This window comes from Hypanus sabinus, chromosome 28, assembly GCF_030144855.1.
Source record: "Hypanus sabinus isolate sHypSab1 chromosome 28, sHypSab1.hap1, whole genome shotgun sequence".
Lineage (NCBI taxonomy): Eukaryota > Metazoa > Chordata > Chondrichthyes > Myliobatiformes > Dasyatidae > Hypanus > Hypanus sabinus.
The window spans coordinates 24892594-24909798 of record NC_082733.1 but is presented as its reverse complement, the minus strand read 5'-3'; the positions used below and the strand labels follow the sequence as shown (position 1 = coordinate 24909798).

Genomic DNA, 17205 nt, shown 5'->3' with positions numbered 1-17205 from the left:
TTCCTCAAACTTGCCTCGCCATCACTTGCCTCTGCACTATCTGTGCTGCTAATTGAACACAGTTTACCTCAGAGAAAGTATTTTTAGCGACATTTTTAGTCAGATTTTGTTGCTTTTTGACTGCCAGAAGCTGTTGCACACACTCAGTAGTGCCATCTTAACCACTTGGTATGCACCTTTGCAAAAAGCACTGTCTGTATGGTATTCAGCAAAGGGGAGAAGAGCCAACTAATGAAGATAACATGAGTGCCCAAAATTACCAAAAGACAACTGAGAATAAAAGCAGAATAAGGCCACTCAGTTCATTGAGTTTGCTCCGCCATTTGATCGTGGCTCATCTATTTTTCCCTCTTAAAGCCATTCTCCCACCTTCTTCTCATAACCTTTCATGCCCTTACTTATAAAGAACCTATCAACCTCCAGTGTAAGTTATTTCCAATGACTTGGCCTCCACAGCTACTTGCGGTATTGAATTCCAGACATTTGCCATTCTCTGGCTGAAGAAATTCTTTCTGTTCTGCATGGAGGTCGGTGACCAGTGGTGTGCCTCAGGGAACTGTTCTGGGACCCTTACTCTTTGTGATTTTTATAAATGGCCTGGATGAAGAAGTGGAGGGATGGGGTTAGTAAGTTAGGTGATGAAACAAAGGTTGGAGGTGTTATGGATAGTTTGGAGGGCTGTCAGAGGTTACAGCTGGACATTGATAGGATGCAAAACTGGGCTGAGAAGTGGCAGATGGAGTTCAATCCAGATATGTGTGAAGTGATTCATTTTGGTAGGTCAAATATGATGACAGTATTAATGTTAAGACTCTTGGCAATGTGGAAGCTCAGAGGGATCTTGGGGTCCAAGTGAATAGGATGCTCAAAGCAACTGTGCAGGTTGACTCTGTGGTTAAGAAAGCATACAGTGCATTGGCCTTCATCAATCATGGGATTGAGTTTAAGAGCTGAGAGGTAATGTTGCAGCTATATAGGATTCTGGTCAGACCCCACTTGAAGTACTGTACTCAGTTCTGGTCGCCTCATTACAGGAAGGATGTGGAAACCATAGAAAGGGTGCAGAGGAGATTTTCAAGGATGTTGCCTGGATTGGGGAACATGCCTTATGAAAACAGGTTGAGTGAACTCGGCCTTTTCTCCTTGGAGCGACAGAGGATGAGAGGTGACCTGATAGGTGTGTATAAGATGATAAGAAGCATTGATCATGTGGATAGTCAAAGACTTTTTCCCAGAGTTGAAATGGTTGCCACAAGAGGACACGGGTTTAAGGTACTGGGGAGTAGGTACAGAGGTGATGTCAGGGGTAAGTTTTTTACTCAGAGAGTGGTTAGTGCATGGAATGGGCTGCTGGCAACAGTGGTGGAGGCGGATACGATAGGGTCTTTAAAGAAACTTTTGGATAGGTACATGGAGCTTAGAAAAATAGAGGGTTATGGGTAAGCCTAGTAATTTCTGAGGTAGGGACATGTTCAGCACAACTTTATGGGCCAAAGGGATTGTATTGTGCTGTAGGTTTTCTAAGTTTCTATCTTTGCTCTGAAGGGATATTACTCTGTTCTGAGAATGTGCTCTCTGGTCCTAGATACCCCAACTGTAAGAATCAATGTTTGAAAGGTTTCAATAAGATCGATTCTCATTCTTCTAAACTCCAGTGAGGACAGGCATGGAATCATCAAATGCTACTCAAACATTAACCCTTCCATCCCAGGATCATTCTTATAAATCTCCTCTGGACCCTCTCCAATGCCAGCACACCTTTTCTCAGGTAACGGGCCCAAATCTGTTCACAGTACTCCTAATGCGTTTGGAACAATGCCATATAAAGTTACCGGCAAAACTTTAGGGATAAATACTGTGAATAGCAGTAAGAAAATAGATCTCACCCAGCCACGTTGGCTCTCATTGGGGGCATAGTAGATGCAATCAGATTTCCTACTGCAACTGCCTAACAAGGACAGCCTCTTCTGAAGTGGTTTCATTAACACAGAGTGGTGCTGATTAAGTTCATAACAGTCTTTGGCTGAGAAAAGAATGTAAATACAGCACCATCTGCTTTTGGAAGGCAAACGATTTTAATGGATCTATGGAACTGGCAGTGGCCACATTTACACTGCCCACACATGTAGTCAATAGCAAAAAGGAGTTATAATTTGCCCTACAGAATTTTCTGCAGCAAGATTCCTAACTCAGCTCTACTTCATGTAGGCCATTGGTTGTTAAACATTCAATGTGCTCCCTTCAAAGCAGGTGGGATACTGTAAAGGGACAATGAACACTTCAGAAAGAAAAAGCTTTTAATGGATTCTTTGACAACCTCAGTATTTCCCCATTATCTATCTTACAATATAGTCTCTCTGACATCATTATGCAGGGATTTTCAGTCAATACCCTCCCAAACAGCAAAGTTAAAATGACCAGGTGATCTTGTTAAGCGATTTTTGCTGAAGGATAAAAATTGAGTCAAGATCCAACAGATAGCTTTACTGCTGTGTTTTGGAATAATTTCATGGGATCCTTTACGTCCATAGAGAATAGAAAGGTTTTCAGTGTTACATCTCATTTGGATGGTAACCTTGCCAATAGTGTGGAACTAACTCATCGCCAGATCAATGAGCCAGCATAGATTTTTGTGCTCCAGTCTGTAAAGTGAAATGAGAAGGCGATGAAAGCAGGGTACTTTGTTTTCCTTTCCCAGATCCTATTATCCACTCACTCCAAGAAAATGTCATCACTAATCTGAAAGTTAACTACTTCTTGGCTCATTAATCAAACTACCGCTGTTCGTTCATTCATAGACCCAGGGCTTCTGCTGCTGAGGATCATTCAAGTTCCCACAGGTTTGCAGTGACAACCTGGTCTTTGGATAATATTGGACCAAACTGTGATTCCTGCTATGGGAAACCACTATTTTACCTCACACGTGTAGAATGGGCAATCAGCAAAGGCTCTGGAAGGCTAAAGTGTCCTTGGGACTGTCTGAGCTGAAGGGTTTTGGATTAAAGTAGGGAATGGAAAAGCAGCCTGTTACATCTGAGAAACCTCTGCTGAGCTGGTTGAGGAAGAAGGCTCTACAACAGCTTACAAAACAAAACTGCATGTGCACTTGAAAAGGAAAAAGTAAGTAGTTATAGAAGAAGAGTAACAGTGTGGCTTAATTGAGCATTTCTCTCAAAGACCGAGCAGACATACAATGGGCTGAAATGCATCTTTTTGTATATAATTTGACTAAAGAAGTTGAAAATTGAATAACACAAAGGACTTTCTTAAGTATGGAATCCCGTAAAAATGAATTTATACAGTATGAAGCACCATACAAGAACCCAAATAGAGCAGATCAAATTTCTAAGCTAGACATCCATCTAAAATGAGATTTACAGTAGTTTGCAAGTTTAAAACCTCTGGGTCTTAACAATCTCATGCTGGTAGAATCTTTGAAACTTATAACCTGGTCGTAACCTCTGTGCTTCAGACTTGCTCCAGTTAGTGCTGCCCTTCTCCCTTGCTCCTGCTGACTATTGGTGGTTTTCTACAACCCTGCACTCTGCAATACTCTCCCAAGCTTACTCTGCTTTGTTCACTTCCACCTTCACACATCTCTTCCCTCAGGCATTTATTTAACTGTTTTTTCTCTCCTTGCATCAACCAATCTCCTGCAATATGCCTTGAGCTATTCACAATAGCAAAGGGAACTATATACAATCGTGTTTGTGATATGATGAAGGATTGAGTAGAAATATATCTTTCTACATTTACACAATGCAACTTATAAATTTAAATAGTTCCATGAGAAAAAGCATTGAATCTGACAAAATAATAATAAACAATTCACCATCTGTAGTGTGTACAAAACACTGGGAATTCCTGGATGCAGTCAACTGCCTGAGCTTGTCAATCATTAGATCTGAGTTTATTCTGAAGGGTTCTTCATTCAACAACTTTACCCATGAATCTAACTTTTTAACTCCTTGGCAAGTCCTTCTGGTCATATGTGGTACCCTACCCACTGAAGTACAATGGCTAACATGCTCCTCAGAGATACTGGCTGCCAAAACCTTTCAGTGTGGGAGCATTCCTGGGCATTCAAAAAATTCAAACCTAATCACACTTTTAAAGAACATTAGTGCTAATGGAAGAAATTTTAAAAAGTGAAATTGCATACAAGCTTATGAGAACACTGACATACAATGTAATACTCTTAAGTCAACTCAATTAATATCAATAACCTACTTTTATTCATACCTGTTCCTTTCCATTAAAATAAATGATGTTTCCGAACCCGTGCAGGAAATTATTTCCCAGCCACTACCCTCCACATCTAATGGAGGGTGCTGCTAGGAGAATGGCAGTGAAAAACCCTTTAGAGTTTTGGGACCTTTACTTCTCCTCATTGTTGTTTGTGATGTATTTAAATGACTTGGAGGAAACCATAGGTGGCTGGGTTAGTAAAACCTGATGCAGAGTTGAAACCCGAAGTGTTGACAAAACCTTTCCACTGCAGACACCTCTTAACCCACTGAATTCCTTACAGCAATTGATTGCTGCTCCAGATCGCAGCATCTGCCGTCCCGTGTGCTCCTTTTAAATGTTACCTAATAATCCCACTAATGACTTCCTCCTAAACACAATCACTGGGCCATGTTCATAAACATTTCATTAAACACTACAATATATATAAATTACACACAAATGGTCGTGGGTCATGCACTGCAATATAACTGAGATCTCTGCAGACTACAAAAACTGTCCACTGTTCATTTTCCTGGTTTATGGTGTCACTGTCGCCTTTCAGTTGTTACAGGCTTGCAACACGTTCCAACTCAACTGCTCATCTGAGTGTGGAATGGTGCCCAAAGGGAACAAAGCTGCAACTCAAAGAACTTTTCAGGTACATGGTAAAATGAACCACACTGAGTCAATGCAACACCGTGGCAGAGTTGCCCATAGATGAAATGTATTTCTCACAGCCCAGTAGCTCTCTGTATTATACTGCGAGCTGGCGGTTTGCTGGTAGATCCGTCTAGCTTTTAGGATGAAAACAACCAAACAAATTTGGTTTCTAACTAGCTCCAGCAGAACATTTCTGGGAGAAAATAGTTATCCCAAAACAGCATTTAATCTCCAATATTTACACAAGAACATTAGCTATCTGTTATTGAGAAACCAGAACATCTTAGCTATAATAGACACACACAGTAAAAGGTTGTTGTCATTCTTATGGTCTGATCATTGTAACGAGAACAAGAAAATAAAATACATTAATAAATTACTAGCTGTATTTTATTAAATGATTTAATCTACTCACTGTTAATTCATACTTTAATTACCACCATAAATTATTATTTATTTTAATAGGTTGGATATGTATTACATTAAATAATTTGTTCAAATAATAACAATGAAATGCTCACCATAAGTAAAGATCAGCTCTTTCTGGACAGAAGAGATTCAGCAGGTGCCAGAAATCCAGAGTAACACACACAAAATGCTGGATGCTGACCTCAGCAGGTCAAGCAGCATCTAAAGACTAAGACCCTTCAATGTCGACTCTTTATTCACTTCCATACTTGCTGCCTGACACGCTGAGTTCCTCCAGCATTTTGTGGGTCAGCTCTTTCTAAATAGTGCATAATGAATATATTATATTCTGTGCAGAAAGAGCAGAGCTGCGATCTGGATAAATTACAGTCGGCCCTCCTTATCCGCGAGTTCCGCATCTGCGAATTCAACCGACCGCGAATCGAGAAAACCCGGAAGTGCTCTTCCAGCACTTGTTGTTTGAGCATGCACAGACTTTTTTCTTGCCATTATTCCCTAAACAATGCAGTATAACAACTATTTTACATAGCATTTACATTGTATTAGGTATTATAAGTAATCTAGAGATGATTTAAAGTAAACGGGAAAATGTGCGTGGGTTATCGTGAATCGGGATCGAAAAAAATTGGAAGTTCTCCTACTAAGTCAGTTGGAACAGGTACATCCGGTATTATTTAGCATCAGTTAGTCAAACGTTTGTCTTAGTATATAGTATATATTTTACCTTTCTATGCATATAAAACACTTAAGAACGTATGTTTCAGCGCCAGGCTCGGGAACAGAAATTTCTGGGTTCAATCCAGTGACAGACCGCTTCCGAGTGCGCTCTCCATCCGTGCCAGGTTCATGTAGAGAATCAAAAACGCGAAACCCCAAAACCCAATAATTAAACCACTGCATTGCTTAGTAATAATTGTAGCTTTCATCGGGGCAAAGCCTTTCTCACTTTATCCTTTAAAACTGTTCCAATCATTGACCGATGGAACCTAATGCTTTTACAATGACCAATGGTGTTTCATCTCTTTCTGATTGCTTTATTATTTCCACTTTATTTTCAATCGTGATTATTTTCATGATCAGAAACACTGCGGATTCAGAGCTCCACCGCCGGGTCCTAATGTCCACCGCATTGAGACAGGTTAAATAAGGTCTGGGGTTCTGCTGGGTCTTAAGGTCCACCGCACTGAGACAGGTTAAATAAGGTCTGGGGTTCTGCTGGGTCTTAAGGTCCACCGCACTGAGACAGGTTAAATAAGGTCTGGGGTTCTGCTGGGTCTTAAGGTCCACCGCATTGAGACGGGTTGAATAAGGGACTTGAACATCCCCGTTTTTTGGTATCTGCGAGGGGTCCCGGAACGAATCCCTCGCGGATAAGGCGGGTCTACTGTACACACAAATGGATGTACATCATTCACAACAACATAAGCTGAGTCTTGCCCATACCTTGGATGAATTCCGCAACATTACATTGGATTCTACCTCCAGAAGGTGAGATCAGGCTGACTTTATAAGGCTAATCGCCTCCAACACTAAACAGGACCTCTTATATAAACAAACATCTCCCTACTTGCCTTTCAATCTTCCTGTGAGCCACCAATCAAGACCTATGTCTCATTAACTGTTTGAAGCCAATGATCCCTCAATTACCTTTGCCCTCTGATGCATTCAATGCAACAACGGAAGCCCAATTTCCAGGCCACATCCCATCCATGCCACTTTACATATCATTCCCCTCTTTCTCTATTGTCTCAGTCCCAGCTCTCTTCTGTCATATGCCTCACCTGTAACCCCAACTTTGCATAACTTTCACATTTCTACTCCCAGGTTCCATTTTGTACAATACTCAAGTCATCCTCTGGCTCCTAATTGCATATCAACAGCCTATGTCTGCTCAAGTGCCTGTCCATTGAAGGTTGGAGTTACTGAAGGGTCAGCTGTTATACTGCAGGGCTACTTAAATCGGAATGATGGGAGATTTTAGTCGAGGTTTGAAGAGTTGGGTTACAGGGCTGTGATTTAACTTCAGGGAAGGATCGGTGAAATGCAAGGTGCTGATTGGAAGAAGGAAGAAAATTAGTGAGTTATAATGGGGCTGGGGGTGGGGGGAGTTTGTTTGTCAAGGATTTTCATAAGACAGGACTTGGCTAACGTAGACTGGGAGCAGATTTTTTGCAGACAGACTTTGTGGGACAAGTGGTGAAGTGCTGTGAGAGATTGGTCATGGCTAGAATCAACTTCTGCCTAAATAAGGTCCTAGACCCACTGCAATTTGAGTATTGCTGCAAGAAGTCTACGGTGGATACAATCTCACCGGCTCTCTACTTGGCCTTAGAAGACCTGAAGAGTAGTAATACCTATGTCAGCCTGCTGTTTATAGACTACAGCTCAGCATTCAAGACAATCATACCCTCAGTTCGAATCAGCAAGCTCCAAAACCTGGGCCTCTGTACCTCCCTCTGCAAAGGGATCATTGACCTCCTCATCAGGAAACCACAGTCTGGGCAGATCAGAAGTAACATTTCCCTCTCACTGGCACATGTCAAAGATGCGTGCTTAGCCCACTGCTCTACCCTCTCTACACCTATGACTGAGTGCCTAGGCACAGCTCAAACATCATCTACACATCTGCTGATGACACAACTACTGTTGGCAGAATTTCAGAGGATGAGGAGGAGGCGTAAGGGAGCAAGGTAGATCGGTCGGTTGAGTGGTGTCACAGCAAAAACCTTGCCCTCAATGTCAGTAAGACCAAGGAACTGATTGTGGAATTCAGGAAGGGCAAGTCAAGGAACACAAACCAGTCCTCAGTGAAGGATCAGAAATGGAAAGGGTGAGCAGTTTTAAGTTCCTGGGTCAATATCTCTGAAGATCTGTCCTGGGTCCAACATACTGATGCAGTTACAGAGAAGGCCTGATCGTGGCTATATAACATTAGGAGCTTGAAGAGAAATTTCTACATTGACAGCATTCTAAAGGGGTGCACCACAGCTGCAGAGAATTGTAAGCTCAGCCAGCTCCATCGTGGGCTCTAGCCTCCTCAGCATCCAGAAAACCTTCAAAAGTGATGCCTCAAAAAGGCAGCATCCATCATCAGGACCTCCATCACCCAGGACGTGCCCACTTCTCCTTGCAACCAACAAGGAGGAGGTACAGGGGCCTGAAGACATACACTCATGGTTCAAGGTCAGCTTCTTTCCCTCTGCCATCAGACTTCTGAATGGACAATGAACCCATGAATACTACCTCACTATTTTTTTCCTCTATTTTTGAAATACCTTTTTATATATTCTTATTGTGATTTATAGTGTTTATTATAATATATTGTAATGTGCTGCTGCTGCAAAACAACAGGTCTTCGATATTAAACCTGATTCTGGTTGAGTCATTTTATAACGAAATAATGGGAGTTCAGGCCCATTACATTTCCACAAGATTGAGAAGCACTCACGGCTGTTTCAAGGACCCCAGAATGTTGAAAAATGGATAAAGAAACAAAAAGTAAAACATAAAACAGGCATTAAAGCTGAAAATGGGAAAGGCAGTTCAGGAGTGCAGAAAGTATCAGACAATACCTCCAATGCCTTGTGTTGTGTCCCTGTCTTTCAATGAATGTCACTGATATCGTAGGATGGTATGCAGTTCTGCGTGTATGGATTAGACTACTGGGTTTCTGGACTGTGGACTTTTTCAGACTTATTGATTTTAAATTCTGTGTTTTTTTTAAATCATCTGTTCCTTTTCTGTTTTGTTGTGCAAGGGGAGGGTGTTCGAGGGGGTTCATGTTCTGTTAGTTTTTGTGTGCGGGAGGGATTTTTTTTGAGGGAGTCGATGTTCCTGTTCCATTTTGTGGGGGGGCGGTGGCAGTTTAGAAAGTAAGTAATCGGGATGTCATTCTTTTTTTTATACAGGGGGTGTGGAGGAGGGTTCGATGTTTCTCTCTGACTGACTTTCACATTCTTTGTTTTGAGAGTCTGGAGTAATACAAACTTCAGAGTTGTATATGGATACAGGCTTTGATAAATGAAGTTTTGAACCTTTGAAAATGAAATGAAAGCAAAGAGGGAGCATAACAGACCACTGGCAGACATCACGGAAATACTAATGTATTTGCTAAATATATTAAGAGAAAGATGTAACTAGAGAATGAGTGAAATCCTTTTTGAAAACAAAATGGTACAATGCATGTGAGGCAGAGGTTGTAGATGATGTTTTGAATGATTAACTCATGAATGCTTCTCATCTGTATTTGCTAGGGAGAAGAACATTGGAGTTTGAGAATTAGTGGCAGGGAGGAATGGAGGTAAAATTATAAATGTTATTTTTATTAAACTTGCAAAGATACTTTTTGCAAGTTTAATAGTGGATAAGATAACAGGATATGATGCAATGTTTCCAGGTTTTGATGGGAGCTGTTAAAGGGAGAAATTGCCAGGACACGGACAGGATTTAAATCATTGTTGGCCACGGGTGAGGTGTTAGATGACTGGAAAGCATCTTATTCAAGGAGGACAGAAGGGATACAAGAGGTAATCATAAACCCCTGTGTCTTGTCTTGTCCATACTGCACCAACTGGCACCACTGGGCTATAAACATGCAGGAGCAGTGTGTAGTTAAGTGCCTTGCTCAAGGACACACACTACCTCAGCAGAGGCTCAAACCAATGACCTTCAGACCGCTAGCCCAAAGCCTTAACCACTTGGCCACGCGCCAACACCAATGCCACTGGTAGGGAAGTTATTGGAAAAATATTCTGGGGGTAGGGGGTCATACTTATTTGACACTTGGAAAGGTGGAGATTGCATAATGTGATTTTGTTATGGAATTGAATTTTTTGAAGAGCTAAAAAATACATAAATGAGAGGAATGCAATTGATGTGGCCTACATGGACATCAGAAAGACCTTTGTCGTGACGGATTAGTCCATAAATTTTAGAAGCCATGAGAATCTAGGGAAAGTTGGCAAATGGGAACTGTTGTGTCTGTACAACCACATATCAAATAAATGAAGCCACGCCCTTGGAGGTGAAGTTAACTTGTCTATTCACTTTGCAGAGAGAGCAACTAATCAATCCATATGAGTAAGTTATCAGTCAATAATTAGTGCTAATGGGAGTCATTGCACTAGAAGAAATAGACACATATACTACAGTATCCAAACCAGGCTGGGTAGCAGGAGATAGAAATAAATTGGAAGGTTGCTTTAGTGACTGTTACCACTGGGTTTACTGTTTGTGCTATGGTACTTTCCATTTGGAAATGAATTTAGGAGACTTAAGAGTAAGGGAATTCATGCTGGAATTATTTAAAGCGTTAGTTTGGGCACTGCTGTTTTAATACTCTGGTCATCACACCTAGAGAAGACGTGTAGAGTTAGTTTAAGACAACTGGAGAATTCTCCTTATGAGTAATGACTGGCTTGGCTGATGTTAACTTCTTTGAAATGAAATCTAATGAGAGTACCACAAAAAAAATTGGAGCAGAAGCCAGCCGTTTGGCTGTTAACTTTGCTCCACCATTTAACATTATCATAGCTAATTACCCCTTCTTCTGTCAGATCTCCAAAGTCCACCATTTCAAATCTTTCTAAAGTTAAAGTACTTTTAGTGAGCTGATCTCCACAGTTGTCTAGGGTACAGAATTCTGGAGCTTCACCACACTACAATATGGAATGTCTACGCACCTTGTCTTTAAATTACTGACTTTTATCTTGAAATTGTGGTCCCAAGTTCACTCCCACAAGTGAGAAGATCTCAATGTCTACTCTGTCATCCCACTTGTGATATCACATATTGTTATTAGATTACCACTCATTCTTCAAAACGACAAAGAATACAGAACCAACATTTTTAGCCTCTCTTGATAGCACAATCATTCCATCCCAAGACCTAGTGTGATGCACCTCTTTTGGACTGCCTCCAGTACCGCCATTTTTTTGGGCTAAGGGTACATGGTCCAAAACTGTACGTGGTAATCCATGCCTGGTCTCATCAATTTCCTTATTACTAAACTCCCCCTTTGCAATGAAGGCCAATATGCTATTTGTCCTCTTAAATAGTTGCTGCCAGTGCCTACTCACTTTTGTGATTCATGTTCAAAACACTTGGATCTCTTTACACATTACTCATTTACATTTATTTTCACTTAGCTAATAATCTGCCTTTTCATTCTTCTTAACAAAGCATATGACATACACATATATTTCCCCCGCATTAAACTCTGTTTTCCAAGTTTTCACTGCTTATTCAATCTATCTACATCCTTTGACAGTCACAGTATCCTCATCACAAACATGCTCTTTCACCTATTTTCATGTCATCAGCAAATCTAGATAAGTTACACCCTGCCCCCTCCTCCAGGCCATTAACATCAAAGGTAAATAACTGAGGGTCAAGAACTGATCCTTGGGGTATTTTGCTAGTTACAACAAACCTGAAAAAGACCCATCTATTCCAACTCCCCATTTTGAATACATCAACCAGTTTCAATCCACGCTAACAGATTTTGTCCAATACTACACATTTAATTTGCGCACTAACTTTTTATGTTCCACCTTGTCAGCTGTCTTTTGAAAATCCAAATCCACTGCATCTACAGTTCCCCTCTATTAACTCTGCTTGTCAGGGAATTCAAACAAATTTTTCAAACTAGATTTGCCTTTCATGAAACCACATTGACTTAGCTTGATTAGATTAGCTTTCCTAAGTGATAAATTATTCCTTGTTTGATTATTGACTCTAGCATTTTGCCAACAGCAGATGCTAAACTAACTGGCTGATAGTTTCCTGTCTTCTGTCTTCTTCATTTCTTAAACAAGAGAATCATATTTGCAGTTTTCTGAGCCATGAGCATCATCCCAGAATTTAGTGAGCTATGAAAAACTTAAAAGCCATTGGGTCCTCTTATCTCTGCAGCCAATTTCTTTCAGAGGTATAAACCAGATACATTTAATTATGAATGACCCCCCCCCTTTCTCCCTGCCCCCTCTCACGTTCTCTGAAAATGATTCGGTACTCATTGGATCCAGAGAATCCCACCAAGTCATGCAAGGCAAGGGGCTCCAACTTGCGATTTTAAGAATACTTGTGAGACTGCGCAGACCATCAAAGGTATGCACATACGTAAGGCAACAAAGTTCCTGAAGGATGTTATCATCAAGAGGCAATGCGTCCCTTTCCGCTGCTACAATGGAGGAGTTGGCAGGTGAGCTCAGGCGAAGGCATGGGGCTGGACACAGGGTCATTGGCCTAAAAAGAGTGCGGAGTTCCTTCTGCATATGCTGAAGAATGCAGAGAGTAACGCCGAACTGAAGGGTCTGGATGTGGATTCCCTCGTGATTGAGCACATTCAAGTGAACAAGGCTCCCAAAATGCGCCGACGGACTTATCGTGCCCATGGTCGTATTAACCCAGACATGCGCTCCCCTTGCCATATAGAGATGATCCTCAATGAGAAGGAGCAGATTGTTCCAAAACCAGAGGAAGAGGTTGTTCAGAAGAAAAAGGTTTCCCAGAAGAAGCTGAAGAAACAAAAACTCATGGCACGGGATTAGATTTTACTGATTGAACTGTAAATACAATAAAACTTTGGGAGCCATGAAAAAAAAATTATGAATGACCTAGGTAGAATATGCAAAAAGGACCCTTTTCCATCAATAAACAGATGAGTGACCAGGGGACAGAGATTTAAGTTCAGAAGCATGAAAGGATCTGCTGAAGGAACTCCTGAAGGAACAAGGTTTTGACCTAAAATGTCAACAACTCCTTTCCTCCTACTGAGTGCCTCTGGCCGATTGGTTGTAGCTCCAGGTTCCAGCACCTGCAGTTTCTAGTGTCTCCTGAGATTTAAATTAATTCATAGGATAAGATGAAAAATTATTTCACTCAAGAACCAGGAGAAATCTGACACTTTAGCTAACATGGTAGCAGAGCCAGAAATCCTTGCTATGTTTAGAAGGTGTTCTTATAGAGTTCAGGCTGAAAGTCAGGAAGTGGACCTCAAGTCTATTTTGAAGATTCAAGGTAGTTTATTGGCATTCTTCAGTACATGAATATAAAGGAGAAGAGAATGATTATTACTCCAGATCTGATGTGGCATAAAAAAACACAATAAATATAATAGCAATCCTATAAAACACAATATGCACAACTGTTGAGTGTGACCCTATAAGATTAGCTTTTATACATGAACTGATTTTAACAACATAAACTGATACTCTGTGCAGGAGCATCTAATCATGAGGCGACTCTGACAGAAAATGATGAAGTAACAAAGAGACTTCTGGCAAGAGGAATTCTATGGACAAGTACTGTATAGCACAGGAACGCCGCAGGGGACCGTGCTCTCTCCAGTCCTGTTCACCCTGTACACATCAGACTTCCAATATAACTCGGAGTCCTGCCATGTGCAGAAGTTCGCTGATGACACGGCCATAGTGGAGTGTGTCAGGAATGGTCAGGAGGAAGAGTATAGGAAACTGATACAGGACTTTGTGATATGGTGCAACTCAAACTACCTGCGTCTCAATATCACCAAGACCAAGGAGATGGTGGTGGACTTTAGGAGATCTAGGCCTCATATGGAGCCAGTGATCATTAATGGAGAATGTGTGGAGCAGGTTAAGACCTACAAGTATCTGGGAGTGCAATTAGACGAGAAGCTAGACTGGACTGCCAACACAGATGCCCTGTGCAGGAAAGCACAGAGTCGACTGTACTTCCTCAGAAGGCTGGCGTCATTCAATGTTTGTAGTGAGATGCTGAAGATGTTCTATCGGTCAGTTGTGGAGAGCACCCTCTTCTTTGTGGTGGCATGCTGGGGAGGCCTCACGTCTTAATAAGCTGGTAAGGAAGGCGGGCTTTGTCGTGGGCACAGAACTGGAGAGTGTGACATCGGTGGCAGAGCGGAGGGCGCTGAGTAGGCTACGGTCAATCATGGAAAACCCTGAACATCCTCTGCACAGCACCATCCAGAGACAGAGAAGCAGCTTCAGCAGCAGGTTGCTGTCAATGCAATGCTCCTCAGACAGGATGAAGAGATCATTACTCCCCAACGCCATTCGGCTCTACAATTCAACCACCAGGGGCAAGACATGTTAAAGTGCCCGGGTTAGGACTGAGCTTAAGTTACCACTCAATGCACTTCAGTAAACTATTTAAGAACTTTTTAAAAGCTATTTATTAATGCTTTTTGGGAGGGTGATTTTAGATGCATATCATATTTATACTGAGTTAAATACTGTATGCAATTAGTTTTGCTACAATAAGTGTATGGGACACTGGAAAAATGTTGAACTTCCCCGGGGATGAATAAAGTATCTACCTATCTATCTGTATATGGTCATGATGAACTATATGGCCTCCCCTGTGCCATAAATTTGTGTGCTTCTGATTTGGTCTAGCATGCTCTCAACCAGGAGGTTCTTGTTTAGGGAGATGCAAGAGACAAATTTTTTCAAACTATATGTCAATGAATGTGTTCAGCAGGTAGGAAAATCTAAACCAGTATTCCAAGCTGTGCCATCAAGTGCCTCCTTGTGCTGCATCATAAGATCAAAGCAATATCTCTGGAAGGCATGGCATCACTAATATAATTAAGAAATTCTACCATCAATATTTTTTAATTTAAATAATTAAGAGACCTTTAAAGCTAGGCTATCTGGGGTTTCATCTCAGTTAAATTTTGCAGTTCATTTACTCTTTGCTCTTCAACAGTCAGTTTTGTCATTCCCTCTAATAAGCAATGGCACTATACAAATGGAACAACAATTTAGATTGTAAATTGAACTGAGGTTTGATTTAATACTTCTATTGCGTGAAAAAAATTCTTAGGGTTGATAATCCAAATGCTGGCATTTCAATGGAATTTTAAACATGACCACTGTATTAAAGATTGTACCACTTATTGATGTGGTGTATGAGAAGTTATAAAAATGTCACTTCTGGAAATGATCCTTTTAGCACTGCTCTTTCCAGTGACTGAGGCCTAGGATTATTGGCTTTTGCAACAAGATTACAGCCCCTGTTTAAATTGTAGCAATGGTGAGTTAAATGGGAATATTAACATTAATTTGACTAAAAAATGTCCAAAATGAAGATGGAATAAAAATTAGTGGAACGACTTTCTCAGAGATGAAAGGAGGAGCTGACCTGGAGGCAGACTGTGTTGCTGCTTGCTACTCAAAAGTGTCAAGAGTTGGTGGATGTAACCATGAGTGACTGTCTTGGACTTTTCTTCTGCAATTGCAAGACCCTGTTGGACATTGATAATATGAGATGCCACAGGTCTGTTTCCTTCGTTTGGCGTAAGACAGGCAACAAGGCAGCAGCGTGTCCTAGGCCTCAAGCAGGCTTGCCAGTTGCTGCAGACCAGGTGAGATGATGCTGGAAGCAGTGTAGCGTGGCATCCATGCTCAGTTGGGAGCTGGCTTTTCCCGTCAGTACTGCCCTCCAGTGTTTGACCAGTGGAATAACAGGCAGGATTGCCAGGAGCTATTTGAATGTCGCTCAGGAATTTGGACGTTCCATCCGTTTTCCTTGCGTAATGACTTGTGTTTTCGTTACTCTCTCTCTCGCTTGCTATTTTGAAAGTATGATATGCACCTTGGCCCCAGAGGAACACTGTCTCATTCCACTGTGTCCTTGCATGGTTTGAATGATAATTAAACTTGATTTGATTTTATTTGTACTGATCATCTTTTATTAAAACAAAGTAAAATTGCAATATTTTATTTACCATCCGGAGGCCTTGTTTTTCTGTACTTAATCTTTAATTTCTGTGGCAGTCAAATGTGAGTCAAAGTGGGGAGGTGAAGAGCCAAATAGGAGATGTGAAAGGGAGGCAGCAAAAGTATATTCAAAATGGCAGTGACGATATCCTGAAAGGGACTTTAACTGTTGAGGTCCTATTGTTCAACTTCCTCTTTTGGTTGGATGATAATTAAAATGGTATTGCACAGGAAAAAAAACATATTGTGTTACACTGCTGAATTGTGATATCATGTTTTTACCGAAAGCTCACACACTCTGAGAGGTCACATTGATTATAATTAACGACTTGGGCATCACTGGCTGTTGTAATATAGATGAACACGAGTTCACTTTGTGTACACCAAGACTACAAAAAGAGAATAAATAGGTTAATTTTAGTGGCACTGACCAAAAGAGGAATATTGGTCTCAAATTCCTCCTCTTGTTTCAACAAAAACACAGAAAATGCTGGAAGTACTTAGCAAGCCAGGAGCCAACTGTGGAGACAGGAATAAGAAAGTTTATGTCTATTCATCACTTCTAATAAAAGAGGACCAGTCTAAATTATTATTGCTTTTTTTCTCTCGTTTCCGCTTTCTCTCTCTCTCTCGTTGCAGATATTTTGACCTACTGAGTATTTCCAACACTTTGTGTTTCATTTGAAGTTTTCAATACTTTTGCCTGAAATATTGCAATGAACAGACAAGTATAATATCTGTACTTAAATGAAGGCAACACTTCCCATAATAGACCTCTCCCTATACACAAAACCAAAGTGTTATCCTCTGTTACCCACTCAAATAATGCAGTGAGCTTTATATATCTCCTTCATTAGTGATACCCTTTGGAGTATTTTATTTATACCCCTCCTGAACACACCAAACCAAACATCACAGTGAGTCGCTATAGTGCTTTAATACCAAAGGTATTGTACCATTCCCTGATACAATACAAACTTGCAAGTATTCTCAATCAGCAACTGTGTACTTTTTATCTTGCTTCATTTATCCAAGCCAGATTATAATTATTTTATTTTGAAGTATTTTATATTTCAGTCATGACATAGATGTCCTAAGGCTAATTTCAACAGACTTGCCCTTGGGTGGAAAGCAGTCCAGTAAATGTCGGCCTCACCGAGAC

The 17205-nt window shown here is 40.9% G+C and overlaps 1 protein-coding gene and 1 pseudogene across 14 annotated transcripts in view; one reads left to right on the top strand and one right to left on the bottom strand.

The window, feature by feature from the left end:
• The window catches only part of LOC132382495 (WD repeat-containing protein 72-like), a 502802-nt gene that overhangs the window by 327574 nt on the left and 158023 nt on the right, over positions 1-17205 (bottom strand). The window lies entirely within an intron of this gene.
• LOC132382497 (large ribosomal subunit protein uL22-like) lies at positions 12272-12924 on the top strand (annotated as a pseudogene).